Genomic DNA, 26,403 nt, shown 5'->3' with positions numbered 1-26,403 from the left:
AGCCTTGTCAGGTCAAGAGGTCAAAGAGGTCAAGTAAGGTCAGCTATTGGATGACATCACAAGGGCCCTGATGGAACACTCAACAATGGTGCCGTGACATCACAATCAACAATGGTTATCCTTTTTTTTTTTTTTTTTTTTTTTTTTCCTTTCACTCACTACTATTCCTATCATGCTTTCTGCTTGGCGTGCTTTGGCACCGCACCAGGAATTTCGTGCGAAGAAAAGGCGTGTCCAAAAGTCGCGTGTGGGCGGAGCTATGCAGATAGCAAACACGAAAAGAAGCATGCTGGTGTGACTTCTGTGCGTAGGACGCGCGTGAACGTTTTCCCCGGTTTGTGAGAGAAAGAAGCCTCCCGGACTGTGTATTGGGCTGGGGACAGTAGTCTATTGCCTTCATTAGTGCTCTGCATTGGGGACCATCGGCCTGTACTGCGAACCCTTTTCAGGTTATCGCTTCTCGGCCTTTTGGCTAAGATCAAGTGTAGTATCTGTTCTTATCAGTTTAATATCTGATACGTCCCCTATCTGGGGACCATATATTAAATGGATTTTTCGAACAGGGAGATGGAAAAAGAGCTTGCTCTGTCCACTCCACGCATTGACCTGGTATTGCAGTACCTCCAGGACCGGTGCACCCCTTCTAATCCAGTATGAAAAAACAGAATGAAATTGAAATGGATTGCAAGCATCATCCTTCCAGCCAAGCAAGTGGAAAGTTGTGTGTGTCGTGCCTCCTTCAGCTTCTCCTCTGTCTGCCCAGTCAGTGCAGTGTTGCTTTTTGCATATAATACCTGCATCTAGTCTGTCAATCTCCTAATTGCATCAGCTGTCGGTTGTTTCCAGCACCAAGCAACCCATTCAGCCAGTCTCCTCACACCCTGGATCCAATTAGGACTGATGATTGGTTAATTGGCTTATCACCTGAATGAATTGTTTGGACCTCCCCTCCTCCACGTTTGATTTGGGCCTGTTGTGCACACCTCGGAGGGTTGCTGAGTCGTCTCTGGCAGGCAATTGACCCTTTTTTGTATCAAGTTGGCTGGATGTAACCATTTAGCTTTTGCAGTGCTTCAATAAATGAGTAAAGTTTGCCTGTGTCTCCCTCTTGTGGATCTTTTGAACTGGATTACTTAGTGGCTAAAAAGTAGCCCAGCACTTCCTATGCAGCTGGACCTACCTTGTCTGTTCAATGGACGGAACACTGCGCGTGTCACAAGAGCCTTGTCAGGTCAAGAGGTCAAAGAGGTCAAGTAAGGTCAGCTATTGGATGACATCACAAGGGCCCTGATGGAACACTCAACAATGGTGCCGTGACATCACAATCAACAATGGTTATCCTTTTTTTTTTTTTTTTTTTTTTTTTTTTCCTTTCACTCACTACTATTCCTATCATGCTTTCTGCTTGGCGTGCTTTGGCACCGCACCAGGAATTTCGTGCGAAGAAAAGGCGTGTCCAAAAGTCGCGTGTGGGCGGAGCTATGCAGATAGCAAACACGAAAAGAAGCATGCTGGTGTGACTTCTGTGCGTAGGACGCGCGTGAACGTTTTCCCCGGTTTGTGAGAGAAAGAAGCCTCCCGGACTGTGTATTGGGCTGGGGACAGTAGTCTATTGCCTTCATTAGTGCTCTGCATTGGGGACCATCGGCCTGTACTGCGAACCCTTTTCAGGTTATCGCTTCTCGGCCTTTTGGCTAAGATCAAGTGTAGTATCTGTTCTTATCAGTTTAATATCTGATACGTCCCCTATCTGGGGACCATATATTAAATGGATTTTTCGAACAGGGAGATGGAAAAAGAGCTTGCTCTGTCCACTCCACGCATTGACCTGGTATTGCAGTACCTCCAGGACCGGTGCACCCCTTCTAATCCAGTATGAAAAAACAGAATGAAATTGAAATGGATTGCAAGCATCATCCTTCCAGCCAAGCAAGTGGAAAGTTGTGTGTGTCGTGCCTCCTTCAGCTTCTCCTCTGTCTGCCCAGTCAGTGCAGTGTTGCTTTTTGCATATAATACCTGCATCTAGTCTGTCAATCTCCTAATTGCATCAGCTGTCGGTTGTTTCCAGCACCAAGCAACCCATTCAGCCAGTCTCCTCACACCCTGGATCCAATTAGGACTGATGATTGGTTAATTGGCTTATCACCTGAATGAATTGTTTGGACCTCCCCTCCTCCACGTTTGATTTGGGCCTGTTGTGCACACCTCGGAGGGTTGCTGAGTCGTCTCTGGCAGGCAATTGACCCTTTTTTGTATCAAGTTGGCTGGATGTAACCATTTAGCTTTTGCAGTGCTTCAATAAATGAGTAAAGTTTGCCTGTGTCTCCCTCTTGTGGATCTTTTGAACTGGATTACTTAGTGGCTAAAAAGTAGCCCAGCACTTCCTATGCAGCTGGACCTACCTTGTCTGTTCAATGGACGGAACACTGCGCGTGTCACAAGAGCCTTGTCAGGTCAAGAGGTCAAAGAGGTCAAGTAAGGTCAGCTATTGGATGACATCACAAGGGCCCTGATGGAACACTCAACAATGGTGCCGTGACATCACAATCAACAATGGTTATCCTTTTTTTTTTTTTTTTTTTTTTTTTTTTTCCTTTCACTCACTACTATTCCTATCATGCTTTCTGCTTGGCGTGCTTTGGCACCGCACCAGGAATTTCGTGCGAAGAAAAGGCGTGTCCAAAAGTCGCGTGTGGGCGGAGCTATGCAGATAGCAAACACGAAAAGAAGCATGCTGGTGTGACTTCTGTGCGTAGGACGCGCGTGAACGTTTTCCCCGGTTTGTGAGAGAAAGAAGCCTCCCGGACTGTGTATTGGGCTGGGGACAGTAGTCTATTGCCTTCATTAGTGCTCTGCATTGGGGACCATCGGCCTGTACTGCGAACCCTTTTCAGGTTATCGCTTCTCGGCCTTTTGGCTAAGATCAAGTGTAGTATCTGTTCTTATCAGTTTAATATCTGATACGTCCCCTATCTGGGGACCATATATTAAATGGATTTTTCGAACAGGGAGATGGAAAAAGAGCTTGCTCTGTCCACTCCACGCATTGACCTGGTATTGCAGTACCTCCAGGACCGGTGCACCCCTTCTAATCCAGTATGAAAAAACAGAATGAAATTGAAATGGATTGCAAGCATCATCCTTCCAGCCAAGCAAGTGGAAAGTTGTGTGTGTCGTGCCTCCTTCAGCTTCTCCTCTGTCTGCCCAGTCAGTGCAGTGTTGCTTTTTGCATATAATACCTGCATCTAGTCTGTCAATCTCCTAATTGCATCAGCTGTCGGTTGTTTCCAGCACCAAGCAACCCATTCAGCCAGTCTCCTCACACCCTGGATCCAATTAGGACTGATGATTGGTTAATTGGCTTATCACCTGAATGAATTGTTTGGACCTCCCCTCCTCCACGTTTGATTTGGGCCTGTTGTGCACACCTCGGAGGGTTGCTGAGTCGTCTCTGGCAGGCAATTGACCCTTTTTTGTATCAAGTTGGCTGGATGTAACCATTTAGCTTTTGCAGTGCTTCAATAAATGAGTAAAGTTTGCCTGTGTCTCCCTCTTGTGGATCTTTTGAACTGGATTACTTAGTGGCTAAAAAGTAGCCCAGCACTTCCTATGCAGCTGGACCTACCTTGTCTGTTCAATGGACGGAACACTGCGCGTGTCACAAGAGCCTTGTCAGGTCAAGAGGTCAAAGAGGTCAAGTAAGGTCAGCTATTGGATGACATCACAAGGGCCCTGATGGAACACTCAACAATGGTGCCGTGACATCACAATCAACAATGGTTATCCTTTTTTTTTTTTTTTTTTTTTTTTTTTTCCTTTCACTCACTACTATTCCTATCATGCTTTCTGCTTGGCGTGCTTTGGCACCGCACCAGGAATTTCGTGCGAAGAAAAGGCGTGTCCAAAAGTCGCGTGTGGGCGGAGCTATGCAGATAGCAAACACGAAAAGAAGCATGCTGGTGTGACTTCTGTGCGTAGGACGCGCGTGAACGTTTTCCCCGGTTTGTGAGAGAAAGAAGCCTCCCGGACTGTGTATTGGGCTGGGGACAGTAGTCTATTGCCTTCATTAGTGCTCTGCATTGGGGACCATCGGCCTGTACTGCGAACCCTTTTCAGGTTATCGCTTCTCGGCCTTTTGGCTAAGATCAAGTGTAGTATCTGTTCTTATCAGTTTAATATCTGATACGTCCCCTATCTGGGGACCATATATTAAATGGATTTTTCGAACAGGGAGATGGAAAAAGAGCTTGCTCTGTCCACTCCACGCATTGACCTGGTATTGCAGTACCTCCAGGACCGGTGCACCCCTTCTAATCCAGTATGAAAAAACAGAATGAAATTGAAATGGATTGCAAGCATCATCCTTCCAGCCAAGCAAGTGGAAAGTTGTGTGTGTCGTGCCTCCTTCAGCTTCTCCTCTGTCTGCCCAGTCAGTGCAGTGTTGCTTTTTGCATATAATACCTGCATCTAGTCTGTCAATCTCCTAATTGCATCAGCTGTCGGTTGTTTCCAGCACCAAGCAACCCATTCAGCCAGTCTCCTCACACCCTGGATCCAATTAGGACTGATGATTGGTTAATTGGCTTATCACCTGAATGAATTGTTTGGACCTCCCCTCCTCCACGTTTGATTTGGGCCTGTTGTGCACACCTCGGAGGGTTGCTGAGTCGTCTCTGGCAGGCAATTGACCCTTTTTTGTATCAAGTTGGCTGGATGTAACCATTTAGCTTTTGCAGTGCTTCAATAAATGAGTAAAGTTTGCCTGTGTCTCCCTCTTGTGGATCTTTTGAACTGGATTACTTAGTGGCTAAAAAGTAGCCCAGCACTTCCTATGCAGCTGGACCTACCTTGTCTGTTCAATGGACGGAACACTGCGCGTGTCACAAGAGCCTTGTCAGGTCAAGAGGTCAAAGAGGTCAAGTAAGGTCAGCTATTGGATGACATCACAAGGGCCCTGATGGAACACTCAACAATGGTGCCGTGACATCACAATCAACAATGGTTATCCTTTTTTTTTTTTTTTTTTTTTTTTTTTTCCTTTCACTCACTACTATTCCTATCATGCTTTCTGCTTGGCGTGCTTTGGCACCGCACCAGGAATTTCGTGCGAAGAAAAGGCGTGTCCAAAAGTCGCGTGTGGGCGGAGCTATGCAGATAGCAAACACGAAAAGAAGCATGCTGGTGTGACTTCTGTGCGTAGGACGCGCGTGAACGTTTTCCCCGGTTTGTGAGAGAAAGAAGCCTCCCGGACTGTGTATTGGGCTGGGGACAGTAGTCTATTGCCTTCATTAGTGCTCTGCATTGGGGACCATCGGCCTGTACTGCGAACCCTTTTCAGGTTATCGCTTCTCGGCCTTTTGGCTAAGATCAAGTGTAGTATCTGTTCTTATCAGTTTAATATCTGATACGTCCCCTATCTGGGGACCATATATTAAATGGATTTTTCGAACAGGGAGATGGAAAAAGAGCTTGCTCTGTCCACTCCACGCATTGACCTGGTATTGCAGTACCTCCAGGACCGGTGCACCCCTTCTAATCCAGTATGAAAAAACAGAATGAAATTGAAATGGATTGCAAGCATCATCCTTCCAGCCAAGCAAGTGGAAAGTTGTGTGTGTCGTGCCTCCTTCAGCTTCTCCTCTGTCTGCCCAGTCAGTGCAGTGTTGCTTTTTGCATATAATACCTGCATCTAGTCTGTCAATCTCCTAATTGCATCAGCTGTCGGTTGTTTCCAGCACCAAGCAACCCATTCAGCCCAGTCTCCTCACACCCTGGATCCAATTAGGACTGATGATTGGTTAATTGGCTTATCACCTGAATGAATTGTTTGGACCTCCCCTCCTCCACGTTTGATTTGGGCCTGTTGTGCACACCTCGGAGGGTTGCTGAGTCGTCTCTGGCAGGCAATTGACCCTTTTTTGTATCAAGTTGGCTGGATGTAACCATTTAGCTTTTGCAGTGCTTCAATAAATGAGTAAAGTTTGCCTGTGTCTCCCTCTTGTGGATCTTTTGAACTGGATTACTTAGTGGCTAAAAAGTAGCCCAGCACTTCCTATGCAGCTGGACCTACCTTGTCTGTTCAATGGACGGAACACTGCGCGTGTCACAAGAGCCTTGTCAGGTCAAGAGGTCAAAGAGGTCAAGTAAGGTCAGCTATTGGATGACATCACAAGGGCCCTGATGGAACACTCAACAATGGTGCCGTGACATCACAATCAACAATGGTTATCCTTTTTTTTTTTTTTTTTTTTTTTTTTTTCCTTTCACTCACTACTATTCCTATCATGCTTTCTGCTTGGCGTGCTTTGGCACCGCACCAGGAATTTCGTGCGAAGAAAAGGCGTGTCCAAAAGTCGCGTGTGGGCGGAGCTATGCAGATAGCAAACACGAAAAGAAGCATGCTGGTGTGACTTCTGTGCGTAGGACGCGCGTGAACGTTTTCCCCGGTTTGTGAGAGAAAGAAGCCTCCCGGACTGTGTATTGGGCTGGGGACAGTAGTCTATTGCCTTCATTAGTGCTCTGCATTGGGGACCATCGGCCTGTACTGCGAACCCTTTTCAGGTTATCGCTTCTCGGCCTTTTGGCTAAGATCAAGTGTAGTATCTGTTCTTATCAGTTTAATATCTGATACGTCCCCTATCTGGGGACCATATATTAAATGGATTTTTCGAACAGGGAGATGGAAAAAGAGCTTGCTCTGTCCACTCCACGCATTGACCTGGTATTGCAGTACCTCCAGGACCGGTGCACCCCTTCTAATCCAGTATGAAAAAACAGAATGAAATTGAAATGGATTGCAAGCATCATCCTTCCAGCCAAGCAAGTGGAAAGTTGTGTGTGTCGTGCCTCCTTCAGCTTCTCCTCTGTCTGCCCAGTCAGTGCAGTGTTGCTTTTTGCATATAATACCTGCATCTAGTCTGTCAATCTCCTAATTGCATCAGCTGTCGGTTGTTTCCAGCACCAAGCAACCCATTCAGCCAGTCTCCTCACACCCTGGATCCAATTAGGACTGATGATTGGTTAATTGGCTTATCACCTGAATGAATTGTTTGGACCTCCCCTCCTCCACGTTTGATTTGGGCCTGTTGTGCACACCTCGGAGGGTTGCTGAGTCGTCTCTGGCAGGCAATTGACCCTTTTTTGTATCAAGTTGGCTGGATGTAACCATTTAGCTTTTGCAGTGCTTCAATAAATGAGTAAAGTTTGCCTGTGTCTCCCTCTTGTGGATCTTTTGAACTGGATTACTTAGTGGCTAAAAAGTAGCCCAGCACTTCCTATGCAGCTGGACCTACCTTGTCTGTTCAATGGACGGAACACTGCGCGTGTCACAAGAGCCTTGTCAGGTCAAGAGGTCAAAGAGGTCAAGTAAGGTCAGCTATTGGATGACATCACAAGGGCCCTGATGGAACACTCAACAATGGTGCCGTGACATCACAATCAACAATGGTTATCCTTTTTTTTTTTTTTTTTTTTTTTTTTTCCTTTCACTCACTACTATTCCTATCATGCTTTCTGCTTGGCGTGCTTTGGCACCGCACCAGGAATTTCGTGCGAAGAAAAGGCGTGTCCAAAAGTCGCGTGTGGGCGGAGCTATGCAGATAGCAAACACGAAAAGAAGCATGCTGGTGTGACTTCTGTGCGTAGGACGCGCGTGAACGTTTTCCCCGGTTTGTGAGAGAAAGAAGCCTCCCGGACTGTGTATTGGGCTGGGGACAGTAGTCTATTGCCTTCATTAGTGCTCTGCATTGGGGACCATCGGCCTGTACTGCGAACCCTTTTCAGGTTATCGCTTCTCGGCCTTTTGGCTAAGATCAAGTGTAGTATCTGTTCTTATCAGTTTAATATCTGATACGTCCCCTATCTGGGGACCATATATTAAATGGATTTTTCGAACAGGGAGATGGAAAAAGAGCTTGCTCTGTCCACTCCACGCATTGACCTGGTATTGCAGTACCTCCAGGACCGGTGCACCCCTTCTAATCCAGTATGAAAAAACAGAATGAAATTGAAATGGATTGCAAGCATCATCCTTCCAGCCAAGCAAGTGGAAAGTTGTGTGTGTCGTGCCTCCTTCAGCTTCTCCTCTGTCTGCCCAGTCAGTGCAGTGTTGCTTTTTGCATATAATACCTGCATCTAGTCTGTCAATCTCCTAATTGCATCAGCTGTCGGTTGTTTCCAGCACCAAGCAACCCATTCAGCCAGTCTCCTCACACCCTGGATCCAATTAGGACTGATGATTGGTTAATTGGCTTATCACCTGAATGAATTGTTTGGACCTCCCCTCCTCCACGTTTGATTTGGGCCTGTTGTGCACACCTCGGAGGGTTGCTGAGTCGTCTCTGGCAGGCAATTGACCCTTTTTTGTATCAAGTTGGCTGGATGTAACCATTTAGCTTTTGCAGTGCTTCAATAAATGAGTAAAGTTTGCCTGTGTCTCCCTCTTGTGGATCTTTTGAACTGGATTACTTAGTGGCTAAAAAGTAGCCCAGCACTTCCTATGCAGCTGGACCTACCTTGTCTGTTCAATGGACGGAACACTGCGCGTGTCACAAGAGCCTTGTCAGGTCAAGAGGTCAAAGAGGTCAAGTAAGGTCAGCTATTGGATGACATCACAAGGGCCCTGATGGAACACTCAACAATGGTGCCGTGACATCACAATCAACAATGGTTATCCTTTTTTTTTTTTTTTTTTTTTTTTTTTTCCTTTCACTCACTACTATTCCTATCATGCTTTCTGCTTGGCGTGCTTTGGCACCGCACCAGGAATTTCGTGCGAAGAAAAGGCGTGTCCAAAAGTCGCGTGTGGGCGGAGCTATGCAGATAGCAAACACGAAAAGAAGCATGCTGGTGTGACTTCTGTGCGTAGGACGCGCGTGAACGTTTTCCCCGGTTTGTGAGAGAAAGAAGCCTCCCGGACTGTGTATTGGGCTGGGGACAGTAGTCTATTGCCTTCATTAGTGCTCTGCATTGGGGACCATCGGCCTGTACTGCGAACCCTTTTCAGGTTATCGCTTCTCGGCCTTTTGGCTAAGATCAAGTGTAGTATCTGTTCTTATCAGTTTAATATCTGATACGTCCCCTATCTGGGGACCATATATTAAATGGATTTTTCGAACAGGGAGATGGAAAAAGAGCTTGCTCTGTCCACTCCACGCATTGACCTGGTATTGCAGTACCTCCAGGACCGGTGCACCCCTTCTAATCCAGTATGAAAAAACAGAATGAAATTGAAATGGATTGCAAGCATCATCCTTCCAGCCAAGCAAGTGGAAAGTTGTGTGTGTCGTGCCTCCTTCAGCTTCTCCTCTGTCTGCCCAGTCAGTGCAGTGTTGCTTTTTGCATATAATACCTGCATCTAGTCTGTCAATCTCCTAATTGCATCAGCTGTCGGTTGTTTCCAGCACCAAGCAACCCATTCAGCCAGTCTCCTCACACCCTGGATCCAATTAGGACTGATGATTGGTTAATTGGCTTATCACCTGAATGAATTGTTTGGACCTCCCCTCCTCCACGTTTGATTTGGGCCTGTTGTGCACACCTCGGAGGGTTGCTGAGTCGTCTCTGGCAGGCAATTGACCCTTTTTTGTATCAAGTTGGCTGGATGTAACCATTTAGCTTTTGCAGTGCTTCAATAAATGAGTAAAGTTTGCCTGTGTCTCCCTCTTGTGGATCTTTTGAACTGGATTACTTAGTGGCTAAAAAGTAGCCCAGCACTTCCTATGCAGCTGGACCTACCTTGTCTGTTCAATGGACGGAACACTGCGCGTGTCACAAGAGCCTTGTCAGGTCAAGAGGTCAAAGAGGTCAAGTAAGGTCAGCTATTGGATGACATCACAAGGGCCCTGATGGAACACTCAACAATGGTGCCGTGACATCACAATCAACAATGGTTATCCTTTTTTTTTTTTTTTTTTTTTTTTTTTTCCTTTCACTCACTACTATTCCTATCATGCTTTCTGCTTGGCGTGCTTTGGCACCGCACCAGGAATTTCGTGCGAAGAAAAGGCGTGTCCAAAAGTCGCGTGTGGGCGGAGCTATGCAGATAGCAAACACGAAAAGAAGCATGCTGGTGTGACTTCTGTGCGTAGGACGCGCGTGAACGTTTTCCCCGGTTTGTGAGAGAAAGAAGCCTCCCGGACTGTGTATTGGGCTGGGGACAGTAGTCTATTGCCTTCATTAGTGCTCTGCATTGGGGACCATCGGCCTGTACTGCGAACCCTTTTCAGGTTATCGCTTCTCGGCCTTTTGGCTAAGATCAAGTGTAGTATCTGTTCTTATCAGTTTAATATCTGATACGTCCCCTATCTGGGGACCATATATTAAATGGATTTTTCGAACAGGGAGATGGAAAAAGAGCTTGCTCTGTCCACTCCACGCATTGACCTGGTATTGCAGTACCTCCAGGACCGGTGCACCCCTTCTAATCCAGTATGAAAAAACAGAATGAAATTGAAATGGATTGCAAGCATCATCCTTCCAGCCAAGCAAGTGGAAAGTTGTGTGTGTCGTGCCTCCTTCAGCTTCTCCTCTGTCTGCCCAGTCAGTGCAGTGTTGCTTTTTGCATATAATACCTGCATCTAGTCTGTCAATCTCCTAATTGCATCAGCTGTCGGTTGTTTCCAGCACCAAGCAACCCATTCAGCCCAGTCTCCTCACACCCTGGATCCAATTAGGACTGATGATTGGTTAATTGGCTTATCACCTGAATGAATTGTTTGGACCTCCCCTCCTCCACGTTTGATTTGGGCCTGTTGTGCACACCTCGGAGGGTTGCTGAGTCGTCTCTGGCAGGCAATTGACCCTTTTTTGTATCAAGTTGGCTGGATGTAACCATTTAGCTTTTGCAGTGCTTCAATAAATGAGTAAAGTTTGCCTGTGTCTCCCTCTTGTGGATCTTTTGAACTGGATTACTTAGTGGCTAAAAAGTAGCCCAGCACTTCCTATGCAGCTGGACCTACCTTGTCTGTTCAATGGACGGAACACTGCGCGTGTCACAAGAGCCTTGTCAGGTCAAGAGGTCAAAGAGGTCAAGTAAGGTCAGCTATTGGATGACATCACAAGGGCCCTGATGGAACACTCAACAATGGTGCCGTGACATCACAATCAACAATGGTTATCCTTTTTTTTTTTTTTTTTTTTTTTTTTTTCCTTTCACTCACTACTATTCCTATCATGCTTTCTGCTTGGCGTGCTTTGGCACCGCACCAGGAATTTCGTGCGAAGAAAAGGCGTGTCCAAAAGTCGCGTGTGGGCGGAGCTATGCAGATAGCAAACACGAAAAGAAGCATGCTGGTGTGACTTCTGTGCGTAGGACGCGCGTGAACGTTTTCCCCGGTTTGTGAGAGAAAGAAGCCTCCCGGACTGTGTATTGGGCTGGGGACAGTAGTCTATTGCCTTCATTAGTGCTCTGCATTGGGGACCATCGGCCTGTACTGCGAACCCTTTTCAGGTTATCGCTTCTCGGCCTTTTGGCTAAGATCAAGTGTAGTATCTGTTCTTATCAGTTTAATATCTGATACGTCCCCTATCTGGGGACCATATATTAAATGGATTTTTCGAACAGGGAGATGGAAAAAGAGCTTGCTCTGTCCACTCCACGCATTGACCTGGTATTGCAGTACCTCCAGGACCGGTGCACCCCTTCTAATCCAGTATGAAAAAACAGAATGAAATTGAAATGGATTGCAAGCATCATCCTTCCAGCCAAGCAAGTGGAAAGTTGTGTGTGTCGTGCCTCCTTCAGCTTCTCCTCTGTCTGCCCAGTCAGTGCAGTGTTGCTTTTTGCATATAATACCTGCATCTAGTCTGTCAATCTCCTAATTGCATCAGCTGTCGGTTGTTTCCAGCACCAAGCAACCCATTCAGCCCAGTCTCCTCACACCCTGGATCCAATTAGGACTGATGATTGGTTAATTGGCTTATCACCTGAATGAATTGTTTGGACCTCCCCTCCTCCACGTTTGATTTGGGCCTGTTGTGCACACCTCGGAGGGTTGCTGAGTCGTCTCTGGCAGGCAATTGACCCTTTTTTGTATCAAGTTGGCTGGATGTAACCATTTAGCTTTTGCAGTGCTTCAATAAATGAGTAAAGTTTGCCTGTGTCTCCCTCTTGTGGATCTTTTGAACTGGATTACTTAGTGGCTAAAAAGTAGCCCAGCACTTCCTATGCAGCTGGACCTACCTTGTCTGTTCAATGGACGGAACACTGCGCGTGTCACAAGAGCCTTGTCAGGTCAAGAGGTCAAAGAGGTCAAGTAAGGTCAGCTATTGGATGACATCACAAGGGCCCTGATGGAACACTCAACAATGGTGCCGTGACATCACAATCAACAATGGTTATCCTTTTTTTTTTTTTTTTTTTTTTTTTTTCCTTTCACTCACTACTATTCCTATCATGCTTTCTGCTTGGCGTGCTTTGGCACCGCACCAGGAATTTCGTGCGAAGAAAAGGCGTGTCCAAAAGTCGCGTGTGGGCGGAGCTATGCAGATAGCAAACACGAAAAGAAGCATGCTGGTGTGACTTCTGTGCGTAGGACGCGCGTGAACGTTTTCCCCGGTTTGTGAGAGAAAGAAGCCTCCCGGACTGTGTATTGGGCTGGGGACAGTAGTCTATTGCCTTCATTAGTGCTCTGCATTGGGGACCATCGGCCTGTACTGCGAACCCTTTTCAGGTTATCGCTTCTCGGCCTTTTGGCTAAGATCAAGTGTAGTATCTGTTCTTATCAGTTTAATATCTGATACGTCCCCTATCTGGGGACCATATATTAAATGGATTTTTCGAACAGGGAGATGGAAAAAGAGCTTGCTCTGTCCACTCCACGCATTGACCTGGTATTGCAGTACCTCCAGGACCGGTGCACCCCTTCTAATCCAGTATGAAAAAACAGAATGAAATTGAAATGGATTGCAAGCATCATCCTTCCAGCCAAGCAAGTGGAAAGTTGTGTGTGTCGTGCCTCCTTCAGCTTCTCCTCTGTCTGCCCAGTCAGTGCAGTGTTGCTTTTTGCATATAATACCTGCATCTAGTCTGTCAATCTCCTAATTGCATCAGCTGTCGGTTGTTTCCAGCACCAAGCAACCCATTCAGCCCAGGTCGTCCTCACACCCTGGATCCAATTAGGACTGATGATTGGTTAATTGGCTTATCACCTGAATGAATTGTTTGGACCTCCCCTCCTCCACGTTTGATTTGGGCCTGTTGTGCACACCTCGGAGGGTTGCTGAGTCGTCTCTGGCAGGCAATTGACCCTTTTTTGTATCAAGTTGGCTGGATGTAACCATTTAGCTTTTGCAGTGCTTCAATAAATGAGTAAAGTTTGCCTGTGTCTCCCTCTTGTGGATCTTTTGAACTGGATTACTTAGTGGCTAAAAAGTAGCCCAGCACTTCCTATGCAGCTGGACCTACCTTGTCTGTTCAATGGACGGAACACTGCGCGTGTCACAAGAGCCTTGTCAGGTCAAGAGGTCAAAGAGGTCAAGTAAGGTCAGCTATTGGATGACATCACAAGGGCCCTGATGGAACACTCAACAATGGTGCCGTGACATCACAATCAACAATGGTTATCCTTTTTTTTTTTTTTTTTTTTTTTTTTTTTCTTTCACTCACTACTATTCCTATCATGCTTTCTGCTTGGCGTGCTTTGGCACCGCACCAGGAATTTCGTGCGAAGAAAAGGCGTGTCCAAAAGTCGCGTGTGGGCGGAGCTATGCAGATAGCAAACACGAAAAGAAGCATGCTGGTGTGACTTCTGTGCGTAGGACGCGCGTGAACGTTTTCCCCGGTTTGTGAGAGAAAGAAGCCTCCCGGACTGTGTATTGGGCTGGGGACAGTAGTCTATTGCCTTCATTAGTGCTCTGCATTGGGGACCATCGGCCTGTACTGCGAACCCTTTTCAGGTTATCGCTTCTCGGCCTTTTGGCTAAGATCAAGTGTAGTATCTGTTCTTATCAGTTTAATATCTGATACGTCCCCTATCTGGGGACCATATATTAAATGGATTTTTCGAACAGGGAGATGGAAAAAGAGCTTGCTCTGTCCACTCCACGCATTGACCTGGTATTGCAGTACCTCCAGGACCGGTGCACCCCTTCTAATCCAGTATGAAAAAACAGAATGAAATTGAAATGGATTGCAAGCATCATCCTTCCAGCCAAGCAAGTGGAAAGTTGTGTGTGTCGTGCCTCCTTCAGCTTCTCCTCTGTCTGCCCAGTCAGTGCAGTGTTGCTTTTTGCATATAATACCTGCATCTAGTCTGTCAATCTCCTAATTGCATCAGCTGTCGGTTGTTTCCAGCACCAAGCAACCCATTCAGCCCAGTCGTCACACACCCTGGATCCAATTAGGACTGATGATTGGTTAATTGGCTTATCACCTGAATGAATTGTTTGGACCTCCCCTCCTCCACGTTTGATTTGGGCCTGTTGTGCACACCTCGGAGGGTTGCTGAGTCGTCTCTGGCAGGCAATTGACCCTTTTTTGTATCAAGTTGGCTGGATGTAACCATTTAGCTTTTGCAGTGCTTCAATAAATGAGTAAAGTTTGCCTGTGTCTCCCTCTTGTGGATCTTTTGAACTGGATTACTTAGTGGCTAAAAAGTAGCCCAGCACTTCCTATGCAGCTGGACCTACCTTGTCTGTTCAATGGACGGAACACTGCGCGTGTCACAAGAGCCTTGTCAGGTCAAGAGGTCAAAGAGGTCAAGTAAGGTCAGCTATTGGATGACATCACAAGGGCCCTGATGGAACACTCAACAATGGTGCCGTGACATCACAATCAACAATGGTTATCCTTTTTTTTTTTTTTTTTTTTTTTTTTTCCTTTCACTCACTACTATTCCTATCATGCTTTCTGCTTGGCGTGCTTTGGCACCGCACCAGGAATTTCGTGCGAAGAAAAGGCGTGTCCAAAAGTCGCGTGTGGGCGGAGCTATGCAGATAGCAAACACGAAAAGAAGCATGCTGGTGTGACTTCTGTGCGTAGGACGCGCGTGAACGTTTTCCCCGGTTTGTGAGAGAAAGAAGCCTCCCGGACTGTGTATTGGGCTGGGGACAGTAGTCTATTGCCTTCATTAGTGCTCTGCATTGGGGACCATCGGCCTGTACTGCGAACCCTTTTCAGGTTATCGCTTCTCGGCCTTTTGGCTAAGATCAAGTGTAGTATCTGTTCTTATCAGTTTAATATCTGATACGTCCCCTATCTGGGGACCATATATTAAATGGATTTTTCGAACAGGGAGATGGAAAAAGAGCTTGCTCTGTCCACTCCACGCATTGACCTGGTATTGCAGTACCTCCAGGACCGGTGCACCCCTTCTAATCCAGTATGAAAAAACAGAATGAAATTGAAATGGATTGCAAGCATCATCCTTCCAGCCAAGCAAGTGGAAAGTTGTGTGTGTCGTGCCTCCTTCAGCTTCTCCTCTGTCTGCCCAGTCAGTGCAGTGTTGCTTTTTGCATATAATACCTGCATCTAGTCTGTCAATCTCCTAATTGCATCAGCTGTCGGTTGTTTCCAGCACCAAGCAACCCATTCAGCCCAGTGTCGTCACACACACCCTGGATCCAATTAGACTGATGATTGGTTAATTGGCTTATCACCTGAATGAATTGTTTGGACCTCCCCTCCTCCACGTTTGATTTGGGCCTGTTGTGCACACCTCGGAGGGTTGCTGAGTCGTCTCTGGCAGGCAATTGACCCTTTTTTGTATCAAGTTGGCTGGATGTAACCATTTAGCTTTTGCAGTGCTTCAATAAATGAGTAAAGTTTGCCTGTGTCTCCCTCTTGTGGATCTTTTGAACTGGATTACTTAGTGGCTAAAAAGTAGCCCAGCACTTCCTATGCAGCTGGACCTACCTTGTCTGTTCAATGGACGGAACACTGCGCGTGTCACAAGAGCCTTGTCAGGTCAAGAGGTCAAAGAGGTCAAGTAAGGTCAGCTATTGGATGACATCACAAGGGCCCTGATGGAACACTCAACAATGGTGCCGTGACATCACAATCAACAATGGTTATCCTTTTTTTTTTTTTTTTTTTTTTTTCCTTTCACTCACTACTATTCCTATCATGCTTTCTGCTTGGCGTGCTTTGGCACCGCACCAGGAATTTCGTGCGAAGAAAAGGCGTGTCCAAAAGTCGCGTGTGGGCGGAGCTATGCAGATAGCAAACACGAAAAGAAGCATGCTGGTGTGACTTCTGTGCGTAGGACGCGCGTGAACGTTTTCCCCGGTTTGTGAGAGAAAGAAGCCTCCCGGACTGTGTATTGGGCTGGGGACAGTAGTCTATTGCCTTCATTAGTGCTCTGCATTGGGGACCATCGGCCTGTACTGCGAACCCTTTTCAGGTTATCGCTTCTCGGCCTTTTGGCTAAGATCAAGTGTAGTATCTGTTCTTATCAGTTTAATATCTGATACGTCCCCTATCTGGGGACCATATATTAAATGGATTTTTCGAACAGGGAGATGGAAAAAGAGCTTGCTCTGTCCACTCCACGCATTGACCTGGTATTGCAGTACCTCCAGGACCGGTGCACCCCTTCTAATCCAGTATGAAAAAACAGAATGAAATTGAAATGGATTGCAAGCATCATCCTTCCAGCCAAGCAAGTGGAAAGTTGTGTGTGTCGTGCCTCCTTCAGCTTCTCCTCTGTCTGCCCAGTCAGTGCAGTGTTGCTTTTTGCATATAATACCTGCATCTAGTCTGTCAATCTCCTAATTGCATCAGCTGTCGGTTGTTTCCAGCACCAAGCAACCCATTCAGCCCAGTGTCGTCACACACACCCTGGATCCAATTAGGACTGATGATTGGTTAATTGGCTTATCACCTGAATGAATTGTTTGGACCTCCCCTCCTCCACGTTTGATTTGGGCCTGTTGTGCACACCTCGGAGGGTTGCTGAGTCGTCTCTGGCAGGCAATTGACCCTTTTTTGTATCAAGTTGGCTGGATGTAACCATTTAGCTTTTGCAGTGCTTCAATAAATGAGTAAAGTTTGCCTGTGTCTCCCTCTTGTGGATCTTTTGAACTGGATTACTTAGTGGCTAAAAAGTAGCCCAGCACTTCCTATGCAGCTGGACCTACCTTGTCTGTTCAATGGACGGAACACTGCGCGTGTCACAAGAGCCTTGTCAGGTCAAGAGGTCAAAGAGGTCAAGTAAGGTCAGCTATTGGATGACATCACAAGGGCCCTGATGGAACACTCAACAATGGTGCCGTGACATCACAATCAACAATGGTTATCCTTTTTTTTTTTTTTTTTTTTTTTTTTCCTTTCACTCACTACTATTCCTATCATGCTTTCTGCTTGGCGTGCTTTGGCACCGCACCAGGAATTTCGTGCGAAGAAAAGGCGTGTCCAAAAGTCGCGTGTGGGCGGAGCTATGCAGATAGCAAACACGAAAAGAAGCATGCTGGTGTGACTTCTGTGCGTAGGACGCGCGTGAACGTTTTCCCCGGTTTGTGAGAGAAAGAAGCCTCCCGGACTGTGTATTGGGCTGGGGACAGTAGTCTATTGCCTTCATTAGTGCTCTGCATTGGGGACCATCGGCCTGTACTGCGAACCCTTTTCAGGTTATCGCTTCTCGGCCTTTTGGCTAAGATCAAGTGTAGTATCTGTTCTTATCAGTTTAATATCTGATACGTCCCCTATCTGGGGACCATATATTAAATGGATTTTTCGAACAGGGAGATGGAAAAAGAGCTTGCTCTGTCCACTCCACGCATTGACCTGGTATTGCAGTACCTCCAGGACCGGTGCACCCCTTCTAATCCAGTATGAAAAAACAGAATGAAATTGAAATGGATTGCAAGCATCATCCTTCCAGCCAAGCAAGTGGAAAGTTGTGTGTGTCGTGCCTCCTTCAGCTTCTCCTCTGTCTGCCCAGTCAGTGCAGTGTTGCTTTTTGCATATAATACCTGCATCTAGTCTGTCAATCTCCTAATTGCATCAGCTGTCGGTTGTTTCCAGCACCAAGCAACCCATTCAGCCCAGTGTCGTCACACACACCCTGGATCCAATTAAGACTGATGATTGGTTAATTGGCTTATCACCTGAATGAATTGTTTGGACCTCCCCTCCTCCACGTTTGATTTGGGCCTGTTGTGCACACCTCGGAGGGTTGCTGAGTCGTCTCTGGCAGGCAATTGACCCTTTTTTGTATCAAGTTGGCTGGATGTAACCATTTAGCTTTTGCAGTGCTTCAATAAATGAGTAAAGTTTGCCTGTGTCTCCCTCTTGTGGATCTTTTGAACTGGATTACTTAGTGGCTAAAAAGTAGCCCAGCACTTCCTATGCAGCTGGACCTACCTTGTCTGTTCAATGGACGGAACACTGCGCGTGTCACAAGAGCCTTGTCAGGTCAAGAGGTCAAAGAGGTCAAGTAAGGTCAGCTATTGGATGACATCACAAGGGCCCTGATGGAACACTCAACAATGGTGCCGTGACATCACAATCAACAATGGTTATCCTTTTTTTTTTTTTTTTTTTTTTTTCCTTTCACTCACTACTATTCCTATCATGCTTTCTGCTTGGCGTGCTTTGGCACCGCACCAGGAATTTCGTGCGAAGAAAAGGCGTGTCCAAAAGTCGCGTGTGGGCGGAGCTATGCAGATAGCAAACACGAAAAGAAGCATGCTGGTGTGACTTCTGTGCGTAGGACGCGCGTGAACGTTTTCCCCGGTTTGTGAGAGAAAGAAGCCTCCCGGACTGTGTATTGGGCTGGGGACAGTAGTCTATTGCCTTCATTAGTGCTCTGCATTGGGGACCATCGGCCTGTACTGCGAACCCTTTTCAGGTTATCGCTTCTCGGCCTTTTGGCTAAGATCAAGTGTAGTATCTGTTCTTATCAGTTTAATATCTGATACGTCCCCTATCTGGGGACCATATATTAAATGGATTTTTCGAACAGGGAGATGGAAAAAGAGCTTGCTCTGTCCACTCCACGCATTGACCTGGTATTGCAGTACCTCCAGGACCGGTGCACCCCTTCTAATCCAGTATGAAAAAACAGAATGAAATTGAAATGGATTGCAAGCATCATCCTTCCAGCCAAGCAAGTGGAAAGTTGTGTGTGTCGTGCCTCCTTCAGCTTCTCCTCTGTCTGCCCAGTCAGTGCAGTGTTGCTTTTTGCATATAATACCTGCATCTAGTCTGTCAATCTCCTAATTGCATCAGCTGTCGGTTGTTTCCAGCACCAAGCAACCCATTCAGCCCAGTGTCGTCACACACACCCTGGATCCAATTAAGACTGATGATTGGTTAATTGGCTTATCACCTGAATGAATTGTTTGGACCTCCCCTCCTCCACGTTTGATTTGGGCCTGTTGTGCACACCTCGGAGGGTTGCTGAGTCGTCTCTGGCAGGCAATTGACCCTTTTTTGTATCAAGTTGGCTGGATGTAACCATTTAGCTTTTGCAGTGCTTCAATAAATGAGTAAAGTTTGCCTGTGTCTCCCTCTTGTGGATCTTTTGAACTGGATTACTTAGTGGCTAAAAAGTAGCCCAGCACTTCCTATGCAGCTGGACCTACCTTGTCTGTTCAATGGACGGAACACTGCGCGTGTCACAAGAGCCTTGTCAGGTCAAGAGGTCAAAGAGGTCAAGTAAGGTCAGCTATTGGATGACATCACAAGGGCCCTGATGGAACACTCAACAATGGTGCCGTGACATCACAATCAACAATGGTTATCCTTTTTTTTTTTTTTTTTTTTTTTTCCTTTCACTCACTACTATTCCTATCATGCTTTCTGCTTGGCGTGCTTTGGCACCGCACCAGGAATTTCGTGCGAAGAAAAGGCGTGTCCAAAAGTCGCGTGTGGGCGGAGCTATGCAGATAGCAAACACGAAAAGAAGCATGCTGGTGTGACTTCTGTGCGTAGGACGCGCGTGAACGTTTTCCCCGGTTTGTGAGAGAAAGAAGCCTCCCGGACTGTGTATTGGGCTGGGGACAGTAGTCTATTGCCTTCATTAGTGCTCTGCATTGGGGACCATCGGCCTGTACTGCGAACCCTTTTCAGGTTATCGCTTCTCGGCCTTTTGGCTAAGATCAAGTGTAGTATCTGTTCTTATCAGTTTAATATCTGATACGTCCCCTATCTGGGGACCATATATTAAATGGATTTTTCGAACAGGGAGATGGAAAAAGAGCTTGCTCTGTCCACTCCACGCATTGACCTGGTATTGCAGTACCTCCAGGACCGGTGCACCCCTTCTAATCCAGTATGAAAAAACAGAATGAAATTGAAATGGATTGCAAGCATCATCCTTCCAGCCAAGCAAGTGGAAAGTTGTGTGTGTCGTGCCTCCTTCAGCTTCTCCTCTGTCTGCCCAGTCAGTGCAGTGTTGCTTTTTGCATATAATACCTGCATCTAGTCTGTCAATCTCCTAATTGCATCAGCTGTCGGTTGTTTCCAGCACCAAGCAACCCATTCAGCCCAGTGTCGTCACACACACCCTGGATCCAATTAAGACTGATGATTGGTTAATTGGCTTATCACCTGAATGAATTGTTTGGACCTCCCCTCCTCCACGTTTGATTTGGGCCTGTTGTGCACACCTCGGAGGGTTGCTGAGTCGTCTCTGGCAGGCAATTGACCCTTTTTTGTATCAAGTTGGCTGGATGTAACCATTTAGCTTTTGCAGTGCTTCAATAAATGAGTAAAGTTTGCCTGTGTCTCCCTCTTGTGGATCTTTTGAACTGGATTACTTAGTGGCTAAAAAGTAGCCCAGCACTTCCTATGCAGCTGGACCTACCTTGTCTGTTCAATGGACGGAACACTGCGCGTGTCACAAGAGCCTTGTCAGGTCAAGAGGTCAAAGAGGTCAAGTAAGGTCAGCTATTGGATGACATCACAAGGGCCCTGATGGAACACTCAACAATGGTGCCGTGACATCACAATCAACAATGGTTATCCTTTTTTTTTTTTTTTTTTTTTTCCTTTCACTCACTACTATTCCTATCATGCTTTCTGCTTGGCGTGCTTTGGCACCGCACCAGGAATTTCGTGCGAAGAAAAGGCGTGTCCAAAAGTCGCGTGTGGGCGGAGCTATGCAGATAGCAAACACGAAAAGAAGCATGCTGGTGTGACTTCTGTGCGTAGGACGCGCGTGAACGTTTTCCCCGGTTTGTGAGAGAAAGAAGCCTCCCGGACTGTGTATTGGGCTGGGGACAGTAGTCTATTGCCTTCATTAGTGCTCTGCATTGGGGACCATCGGCCTGTACTGCGAACCCTTTTCAGGTTATCGCTTCTCGGCCTTTTGGCTAAGATCAAGTGTAGTATCTGTTCTTATCAGTTTAATATCTGATACGTCCCCTATCTGGGGACCATATATTAAATGGATTTTTCGAACAGGGAGATGGAAAAAGAGCTTGCTCTGTCCACTCCACGCATTGACCTGGTATTGCAGTACCTCCAGGACCGGTGCACCCCTTCTAATCCAGTATGAAAAAACAGAATGAAATTGAAATGGATTGCAAGCATCATCCTTCCAGCCAAGCAAGTGGAAAGTTGTGTGTGTCGTGCCTCCTTCAGCTTCTCCTCTGTCTGCCCAGTCAGTGCAGTGTTGCTTTTTGCATATAATACCTGCATCTAGTCTGTCAATCTCCTAATTGCATCAGCTGTCGGTTGTTTCCAGCACCAAGCAACCCATTCAGCCCAGTGTCGTCACACACACCCTGGATCCAATTAAGACTGATGATTGGTTAATTGGCTTATCACCTGAATGAATTGTTTGGACCTCCCCTCCTCCACGTTTGATTTGGGCCTGTTGTGCACACCTCGGAGGGTTGCTGAGTCGTCTCTGGCAGGCAATTGACCCTTTTTTGTATCAAGTTGGCTGGATGTAACCATTTAGCTTTTGCAGTGCTTCAATAAATGAGTAAAGTTTGCCTGTGTCTCCCTCTTGTGGATCTTTTGAACTGGATTACTTAGTGGCTAAAAAGTAGCCCAGCACTTCCTATGCAGCTGGACCTACCTTGTCTGTTCAATGGACGGAACACTGCGCGTGTCACAAGAGCCTTGTCAGGTCAAGAGGTCAAAGAGGTCAAGTAAGGTCAGCTATTGGATGACATCACAAGGGCCCTGATGGAACACTCAACAATGGTGCCGTGACATCACAATCAACAATGGTTATCCTTTTTTTTTTTTTTTTTTTTTTTCCTTTCACTCACTACTATTCCTATCATGCTTTCTGCTTGGCGTGCTTTGGCACCGCACCAGGAATTTCGTGCGAAGAAAAGGCGTGTCCAAAAGTCGCGTGTGGGCGGAGCTATGCAGATAGCAAACACGAAAAGAAGCATGCTGGTGTGACTTCTGTGCGTAGGACGCGCGTGAACGTTTTCCCCGGTTTGTGAGAGAAAGAAGCCTCCCGGACTGTGTATTGGGCTGGGGACAGTAGTCTATTGCCTTCATTAGTGCTCTGCATTGGGGACCATCGGCCTGTACTGCGAACCCTTTTCAGGTTATCGCTTCTCGGCCTTTTGGCTAAGATCAAGTGTAGTATCTGTTCTTATCAGTTTAATATCTGATACGTCCCCTATCTGGGGACCATATATTAAATGGATTTTTCGAACAGGGAGATGGAAAAAGAGCTTGCTCTGTCCACTCCACGCATTGACCTGGTATTGCAGTACCTCCAGGACCGGTGCACCCCTTCTAATCCAGTATGAAAAAACAGAATGAAATTGAAATGGATTGCAAGCATCATCCTTCCAGCCAAGCAAGTGGAAAGTTGTGTGTGTCGTGCCTCCTTCAGCTTCTCCTCTGTCTGCCCAGTCAGTGCAGTGTTGCTTTTTGCATATAATACCTGCATCTAGTCTGTCAATCTCCTAATTGCATCAGCTGTCGGTTGTTTCCAGCACCAAGCAACCCATTCAGCCCCAGTGTCGTCACACACACCCTGGATCCAATTAAGACTGATGATTGGTTAATTGGCTTATCACCTGAATGAATTGTTTGGACCTCCCCTCCTCCACGTTTGATTTGGGCCTGTTGTGCACACCTCGGAGGGTTGCTGAGTCGTCTCTGGCAGGCAATTGACCCTTTTTTGTATCAAGTTGGCTGGATGTAACCATTTAGCTTTTGCAGTGCTTCAATAAATGAGTAAAGTTTGCCTGTGTCTCCCTCTTGTGGATCTTTTGAACTGGATTACTTAGTGGCTAAAAAGTAGCCCAGCACTTCCTATGCAGCTGGACCTACCTTGTCTGTTCAATGGACGGAACACTGCGCGTGTCACAAGAGCCTTGTCAGGTCAAGAGGTCAAAGAGGTCAAGTAAGGTCAGCTATTGGATGACATCACAAGGGCCCTGATGGAACACTCAACAATGGTGCCGTGACATCACAATCAACAATGGTTATCCTTTTTTTTTTTTTTTTTTTTTTTCCTTTCACTCACTACTATTCCTATCATGCTTTCTGCTTGGCGTGCTTTGGCACCGCACCAGGAATTTCGTGCGAAGAAAAGGCGTGTCCAAAAGTCGCGTGTGGGCGGAGCTATGCAGATAGCAAACACGAAAAGAAGCATGCTGGTGTGACTTCTGTGCGTAGGACGCGCGTGAACGTTTTCCCCGGTTTGTGAGAGAAAGAAGCCTCCCGGACTGTGTATTGGGCTGGGGACAGTAGTCTATTGCCTTCATTAGTGCTCTGCATTGGGGACCATCGGCCTGTACTGCGAACCCTTTTCAGGTTATCGCTTCTCGGCCTTTTGGCTAAGATCAAGTGTAGTATCTGTTCTTATCAGTTTAATATCTGATACGTCCCCTATCTGGGGACCATATATTAAATGGATTTTTCGAACAGGGAGATGGAAAAAGAGCTTGCTCTGTCCACTCCACGCATTGACCTGGTATTGCAGTACCTCCAGGACCGGTGCACCCCTTCTAATCCAGTATGAAAAAACAGAATGAAATTGAAATGGATTGCAAGCATCATCCTTCCAGCCAAGCAAGTGGAAAGTTGTGTGTGTCGTGCCTCCTTCAGCTTCTCCTCTGTCTGCCCAGTCAGTGCAGTGTTGCTTTTTGCATATAATACCTGCATCTAGTCTGTCAATCTCCTAATTGCATCAGCTGTCGGTTGTTTCCAGCACCAAGCAACCCATTCAGCCCCAGTGTCGTCACACACACCCTGGATCCAATTAAGACTGATGATTGGTTAATTGGCTTATCACCTGAATGAATTGTTTGGACCTCCCCTCCTCCACGTTTGATTTGGGCCTGTTGTGCACACCTCGGAGGGTTGCTGAGTCGTCTCTGGCAGGCAATTGACCCTTTTTTGTATCAAGTTGGCTGGATGTAACCATTTAGCTTTTGCAGTGCTTCAATAAATGAGTAAAGTTTGCCTGTGTCTCCCTCTTGTGGATCTTTTGAACTGGATTACTTAGTGGCTAAAAAGTAGCCCAGCACTTCCTATGCAGCTGGACCTACCTTGTCTGTTCAATGGACGGAACACTGCGCGTGTCACAAGAGCCTTGTCAGGTCAAGAGGTCAAAGAGGTCAAGTAAGGTCAGCTATTGGATGACATCACAAGGGCCCTGATGGAACACTCAACAATGGTGCCGTGACATCACAATCAACAATGGTTATCCTTTTTTTTTTTTTTTTTTTTTTTCCTTTCACTCACTACTATTCCTATCATGCTTTCTGCTTGGCGTGCTTTGGCACCGCACCAGGAATTTCGTGCGAAGAAAAGGCGTGTCCAAAAGTCGCGTGTGGGCGGAGCTATGCAGATAGCAAACACGAAAAGAAGCATGCTGGTGTGACTTCTGTGCGTAGGACGCGCGTGAACGTTTTCCCCGGTTTGTGAGAGAAAGAAGCCTCCCGGACTGTGTATTGGGCTGGGGACAGTAGTCTATTGCCTTCATTAGTGCTCTGCATTGGGGACCATCGGCCTGTACTGCGAACCCTTTTCAGGTTATCGCTTCTCGGCCTTTTGGCTAAGATCAAGTGTAGTATCTGTTCTTATCAGTTTAATATCTGATACGTCCCCTATCTGGGGACCATATATTAAATGGATTTTTCGAACAGGGAGATGGAAAAAGAGCTTGCTCTGTCCACTCCACGCATTGACCTGGTATTGCAGTACCTCCAGGACCGGTGCACCCCTTCTAATCCAGTATGAAAAAACAGAATGAAATTGAAATGGATTGCAAGCATCATCCTTCCAGCCAAGCAAGTGGAAAGTTGTGTGTGTCGTGCCTCCTTCAGCTTCTCCTCTGTCTGCCCAGTCAGTGCAGTGTTGCTTTTTGCATATAATACCTGCATCTAGTCTGTCAATCTCCTAATTGCATCAGCTGTCGGTTGTTTCCAGCACCAAGCAACCCATTCAGCCCCAGTGTCGTCACACACACCCTGGATCCAATTAAGACTGATGATTGGTTAATTGGCTTATCACCTGAATGAATTGTTTGGACCTCCCCTCCTCCACGTTTGATTTGGGCCTGTTGTGCACACCTCGGAGGGTTGCTGAGTCGTCTCTGACAGGCAATTGACCCTTTTTTGTATCAAGTTGGCTGGATGTAACCATTTAGCTTTTGCAGTGCTTCAATAAATGAGTAAAGTTTGCCTGTGTCTCCCTCTTGTGGATCTTTTGAACTGGATTACTTAGTGGCTAAAAAGTAGCCCAGCACTTCCTATGCAGCTGGACCTACCTTGTCTGTTCAATGGACGGAACACTGCGCGTGTCACAAGAGCCTTGTCAGGTCAAGAGGTCAAAGAGGTCAAGTAAGGTCAGCTATTGGATGACATCACAAGGGCCCTGATGGAACACTCAACAATGGTGCCGTGACATCACAATCAACAATGGTTATCCTTTTTTTTTTTTTTTTTTTTTTCCTTTCACTCACTACTATTCCTATCATGCTTTCTGCTTGGCGTGCTTTGGCACCGCACCAGGAATTTCGTGCGAAGAAAAGGCGTGTCCAAAAGTCGCGTGTGGGCGGAGCTATGCAGATAGCAAACACGAAAAGAAGCATGCTGGTGTGACTTCTGTGCGTAGGACGCGCGTGAACGTTTTCCCCGGTTTGTGAGAGAAAGAAGCCTCCCGGACTGTGTATTGGGCTGGGGACAGTAGTCTATTGCCTTCATTAGTGCTCTGCATTGGGGACCATCGGCCTGTACTGCGAACCCTTTTCAGGTTATCGCTTCTCGGCCTTTTGGCTAAGATCAAGTGTAGTATCTGTTCTTATCAGTTTAATATCTGATACGTCCCCTATCTGGGGACCATATATTAAATGGATTTTTCGAACAGGGAGATGGAAAAAGAGCTTGCTCTGTCCACTCCACGCATTGACCTGGTATTGCAGTACCTCCAGGACCGGTGCACCCCTTCTAATCCAGTATGAAAAAACAGAATGAAATTGAAATGGATTGCAAGCATCATCCTTCCAGCCAAGCAAGTGGAAAGTTGTGTGTGTC

The 26,403-nt window shown here is 46.6% G+C and overlaps 22 non-coding genes across 22 annotated transcripts; all 22 read left to right on the top strand.

The window, feature by feature from the left end:
• The first annotated feature begins 452 nt into the window (after positions 1-452).
• LOC120985531 lies at positions 453-643 on the top strand. The gene has a single exon (XR_005775548.1). It is a non-coding gene; the product is annotated as a U2 spliceosomal RNA (small nuclear RNA).
• A 1,031-nt stretch (positions 644-1,674) lies between these two features.
• On the top strand, positions 1,675-1,865 carry LOC120985528. Its single transcript, XR_005775546.1, has one exon. It is a non-coding gene; the product is annotated as a U2 spliceosomal RNA (small nuclear RNA).
• Positions 1,866-2,897: 1,032 nt separating this feature from the next.
• Positions 2,898-3,088, top strand: LOC120985527. Its single transcript, XR_005775545.1, has one exon. It is a non-coding gene; the product is annotated as a U2 spliceosomal RNA (small nuclear RNA).
• Positions 3,089-4,119: 1,031 nt separating this feature from the next.
• On the top strand, positions 4,120-4,310 carry LOC120985526. Its single transcript, XR_005775544.1, has one exon. It is a non-coding gene; the product is annotated as a U2 spliceosomal RNA (small nuclear RNA).
• A 1,031-nt stretch (positions 4,311-5,341) lies between these two features.
• Positions 5,342-5,532, top strand: LOC120985525. The gene has a single exon (XR_005775543.1). It is a non-coding gene; the product is annotated as a U2 spliceosomal RNA (small nuclear RNA).
• A 1,032-nt stretch (positions 5,533-6,564) lies between these two features.
• LOC120985524 lies at positions 6,565-6,755 on the top strand. The gene has a single exon (XR_005775542.1). It is a non-coding gene; the product is annotated as a U2 spliceosomal RNA (small nuclear RNA).
• Positions 6,756-7,785: 1,030 nt separating this feature from the next.
• Positions 7,786-7,976, top strand: LOC120985523. Its single transcript, XR_005775541.1, has one exon. It is a non-coding gene; the product is annotated as a U2 spliceosomal RNA (small nuclear RNA).
• A 1,031-nt stretch (positions 7,977-9,007) lies between these two features.
• On the top strand, positions 9,008-9,198 carry LOC120985522. The gene has a single exon (XR_005775540.1). It is a non-coding gene; the product is annotated as a U2 spliceosomal RNA (small nuclear RNA).
• Positions 9,199-10,229: 1,031 nt separating this feature from the next.
• On the top strand, positions 10,230-10,420 carry LOC120985521. Its single transcript, XR_005775539.1, has one exon. It is a non-coding gene; the product is annotated as a U2 spliceosomal RNA (small nuclear RNA).
• Positions 10,421-11,452: 1,032 nt separating this feature from the next.
• LOC120985520 lies at positions 11,453-11,643 on the top strand. The gene has a single exon (XR_005775538.1). It is a non-coding gene; the product is annotated as a U2 spliceosomal RNA (small nuclear RNA).
• Positions 11,644-12,674: 1,031 nt separating this feature from the next.
• Positions 12,675-12,865, top strand: LOC120985519. The gene has a single exon (XR_005775537.1). It is a non-coding gene; the product is annotated as a U2 spliceosomal RNA (small nuclear RNA).
• Positions 12,866-13,899: 1,034 nt separating this feature from the next.
• On the top strand, positions 13,900-14,090 carry LOC120985517. Its single transcript, XR_005775535.1, has one exon. It is a non-coding gene; the product is annotated as a U2 spliceosomal RNA (small nuclear RNA).
• A 1,031-nt stretch (positions 14,091-15,121) lies between these two features.
• Positions 15,122-15,312, top strand: LOC120985516. The gene has a single exon (XR_005775534.1). It is a non-coding gene; the product is annotated as a U2 spliceosomal RNA (small nuclear RNA).
• A 1,031-nt stretch (positions 15,313-16,343) lies between these two features.
• On the top strand, positions 16,344-16,534 carry LOC120985515. The gene has a single exon (XR_005775533.1). It is a non-coding gene; the product is annotated as a U2 spliceosomal RNA (small nuclear RNA).
• A 1,034-nt stretch (positions 16,535-17,568) lies between these two features.
• LOC120985513 lies at positions 17,569-17,759 on the top strand. The gene has a single exon (XR_005775532.1). It is a non-coding gene; the product is annotated as a U2 spliceosomal RNA (small nuclear RNA).
• A 1,032-nt stretch (positions 17,760-18,791) lies between these two features.
• On the top strand, positions 18,792-18,982 carry LOC120985512. The gene has a single exon (XR_005775531.1). It is a non-coding gene; the product is annotated as a U2 spliceosomal RNA (small nuclear RNA).
• A 1,032-nt stretch (positions 18,983-20,014) lies between these two features.
• Positions 20,015-20,205, top strand: LOC120985511. The gene has a single exon (XR_005775530.1). It is a non-coding gene; the product is annotated as a U2 spliceosomal RNA (small nuclear RNA).
• A 1,030-nt stretch (positions 20,206-21,235) lies between these two features.
• LOC120985510 lies at positions 21,236-21,426 on the top strand. Its single transcript, XR_005775529.1, has one exon. It is a non-coding gene; the product is annotated as a U2 spliceosomal RNA (small nuclear RNA).
• Positions 21,427-22,457: 1,031 nt separating this feature from the next.
• LOC120985509 lies at positions 22,458-22,648 on the top strand. The gene has a single exon (XR_005775528.1). It is a non-coding gene; the product is annotated as a U2 spliceosomal RNA (small nuclear RNA).
• A 1,032-nt stretch (positions 22,649-23,680) lies between these two features.
• Positions 23,681-23,871, top strand: LOC120985508. Its single transcript, XR_005775526.1, has one exon. It is a non-coding gene; the product is annotated as a U2 spliceosomal RNA (small nuclear RNA).
• A 1,032-nt stretch (positions 23,872-24,903) lies between these two features.
• LOC120985507 lies at positions 24,904-25,094 on the top strand. Its single transcript, XR_005775525.1, has one exon. It is a non-coding gene; the product is annotated as a U2 spliceosomal RNA (small nuclear RNA).
• Positions 25,095-26,125: 1,031 nt separating this feature from the next.
• On the top strand, positions 26,126-26,316 carry LOC120985505. The gene has a single exon (XR_005775523.1). It is a non-coding gene; the product is annotated as a U2 spliceosomal RNA (small nuclear RNA).
• The last annotated feature ends 87 nt before the right edge of the window (positions 26,317-26,403 follow it).

This window comes from Bufo bufo, unplaced genomic scaffold (genome assembly GCF_905171765.1).
Source record: "Bufo bufo unplaced genomic scaffold, aBufBuf1.1, whole genome shotgun sequence".
Lineage (NCBI taxonomy): Eukaryota > Metazoa > Chordata > Amphibia > Anura > Bufonidae > Bufo > Bufo bufo.
The sequence above is the reverse complement of the archived record's forward strand: the minus strand, read 5'-3'. Positions and strand labels throughout refer to the sequence as shown.